We start from the raw sequence: 2823 nt of genomic DNA on the forward strand, positions 1-2823 counted from the left end.
GAGCCCACAGCCCCTCGCCCCTGCCTGGTCCACAGCCCCGCACAGGAGCCCACGGCCCACACAGGAGCCCACAGCCCCTCGCCCCTGCCTGGTCCACAGCCCCGCACAGGAGCCCACGGCCCACACAGGAGCCCACAGCCCCTCGCCCCTGCCTGGTCCACAGCCCCGCACAGGAGCCCACGGCCCACACAGGAGCCCACAGCCCCTCGCCCCTGCCTGGTCCACAGCCCCGCACAGGAGCCCACGGCCCACACAGGAGCCCACAGCCCCTCGCCCCTGCCTGGTCCACAGCCCCGCACAGGAGCCCACGGCCCACACAGGAGCCCACAGCCCCTCGCCCCTGCCTGGTCCACAGCCCCGCACAGGAGCCCACGGCCCACACAGGAGCCCACAGCCCCTCGCCCCTGCCTGGTCCACAGCCCCGCACAGGAGCCCACGGCCCACACAGGAGCCCACAGCCCCTCGCCCCTGCCTGGTCCACAGCCCCGCACAGGAGCCCACGGCCCACACAGGAGCCCACAGCCCCTCGCCCCTGCCTGGTCCACAGCCCCGCACAGGAGCCCACGGCCCACACAGGAGCCCACAGCCCCTCGCCCCTGCCTGGTCCACAGCCCCGCACAGGAGCCCACGGCCCACACAGGAGCCCACAGCCCCTCGCCCCTGCCTGGTCCACAGCCCCGCACAGGAGCCCACGGCCCACACAGGAGCCCACAGCCCCTCGCCCCTGCCTGGTCCACAGCCCCGCACAGGAGCCCACGGCCCACACAGGAGCCCACAGCCCCTCGCCCCTGCCTGGCCCATAGCCCCCCCGCACAGGAGCCCGCAGCCCCTCGCCCCTGCCTGGCCCACAGCCCCGCACAGGAGCCCACAGCCCCGCACAGAGCGCGCTTCCCCCGAGGCTGCTCGGACGGCGGTGGAGCCTGTCTGTCTCCAGAGCTGCAGGTGTTGGCAGACCCTCACAGGCCCCCACAGAACTAGCGTCTTTGCTCAGGGTCCCGCGGCCCGGGAACAATCTAGAATTCTAGGCTGCTGCAGGCAACGGTCTGCGGAGGGCAAGGCTCTTCGAGCAGCCCTGCACTTCCTGTGTGTCGGGTCACGTGTGACTCTGTCCGTCCATCTGTCCTTCCTGCGGAATGCACCTCGCTTCCCACAGGGTCTGCCTCCTGCCGCTCCTCAGACTCGGGCCTGTTCACTCCGTGAGGATTTATGGGGTAAAATCTGCGCTTTTCCTTCAGCACGTGGAGGTCATTGCCGCCCGCCTCTGCTGCCAGTGGCTCTCATTCTCTGGGCATTTAGAGACCGCCGCCCTGGCGTGTGCTTCGTGTGAACGAATCTACATTTAAAAAATCAACCACGCTTCACTCTGAGCCTTTTGATCTGAGACCATAACTTCCTCTAATTCTCAAATCTTAAAAAACCCACTTTTCAGCACTCACCGCGCTCGCTGGCCTCCCTAACCAGGGAGCCGCGGCCTGGGTCGCGCTCCGTCCTCTGCGCCTCCTGGCGGCCCTGCCTGACCTTCAGCTGTGCTCCTGGGCCCGGTGCCCCGGCCGCCCCGCTGGTGTTCTCCCGGTGTGTTTTCTGCACACATTTCCCGTTGCCTTTTCCTGACGTTGTCATGCCATTAATGTCCACCCTCCCTCCGTGAAGACGCCGCAGTGTTCAGTTACGTGGGGACCGGCCTCCTCTCCTGCTCAGCTCCCAGGTGTCACACCTTCCCCTCAAGTCCTCTCCCTGACCTTACCAGGAGCACTGCACACGATGAGGCGTGTGCACACATGTGTGTGTTAGCAGCGGCGGGTGTGTATGGGACAGTGTGTGTGCGTGTGCAGGTTTGTGCTGTGATGGCTTCACGTGGACCCCTGTGCAGCAGCCCACAGCTCAGGTCGAGGGTCGAGAGGCAGGCAGGCTCGTGTCTTTCCCAGCCCAGGCCGCACTCCATCTGGGCCAGCAGGTGGGGATCCTGTGCCCGGCGCGGCAGCAGAGGTCCTACGCCCACTCCAGCCTCGTTCCCAGGATGGTAGCTCATCCCCGTGGTGACCAAGAGGCAGCTCCAGCCCTGGCCGGTGTCCCCAGGGGTTAGAGCATCAGTCCCAGCACCAAAGGGTCTCGGGTTCAATTCTTGGTCAAGGGCATGTACCTGGGTTGCAGGTTCGACCCCCAACCCCAGTCTGGGGCGTGAGAGAGGGAACCAATCGATGTCTCTCTCTCTCTCTCTCCCCTCCTTCCTTCCTTCTACTCCCTCTGAAAACCAATGCAAAAAATATCCTCAGGTGGTTAAATAAAAAGAGGCGTCTTCCTCACTCGCCGGCTCCTTGACCAAACACCCCACTGGCCCAGGGTCTTCTGGCCTTGCTCTCTCTGCAGCGCCCCAACAGGTGGTCTCTGCACCCACACCCTCCGGCCTCGGAGATGAGCCTAGGACTCAGTCCTGGGACGAGCCAGGCTGCCTTCACCCCCAGGGAAGCCAACCCCTTGGCTTCCACTCGCCTCCCAGATGGTGGTGCCCACACTTCTGCCCCCGTGAACACCAGACTCACCAACCCACCCACCTGCTCTTTACCACCTGGCTACTGGAGGCACCTGGAACCCGCTCTCCAGCCCAGGGCCTGTTCTTGGGGTCCCCCCCAACCAGTGGCCTAGCCAGCAGCCAGCCCCAAACCTGCCTCCCTACAGCCCAGCCAGCTCCATCTCAGTGGACAGCAGGTGAGGTCCCCAAGCTGGCTCTCAGGCGGTCACAGCAGTTCCCGCTCAGGAGCCCCGTGGCTCCCAGTGCTCCTCGGAAGAACCCAGACCTCCCCGAGCCCTGGGCTCGGCCCTCCT

This window comes from Myotis davidii, unplaced genomic scaffold (assembly GCF_000327345.1).
Source record: "Myotis davidii unplaced genomic scaffold, ASM32734v1 scaffold244, whole genome shotgun sequence".
Classification (NCBI taxonomy): Eukaryota; Metazoa; Chordata; class Mammalia; order Chiroptera; family Vespertilionidae; genus Myotis; species Myotis davidii.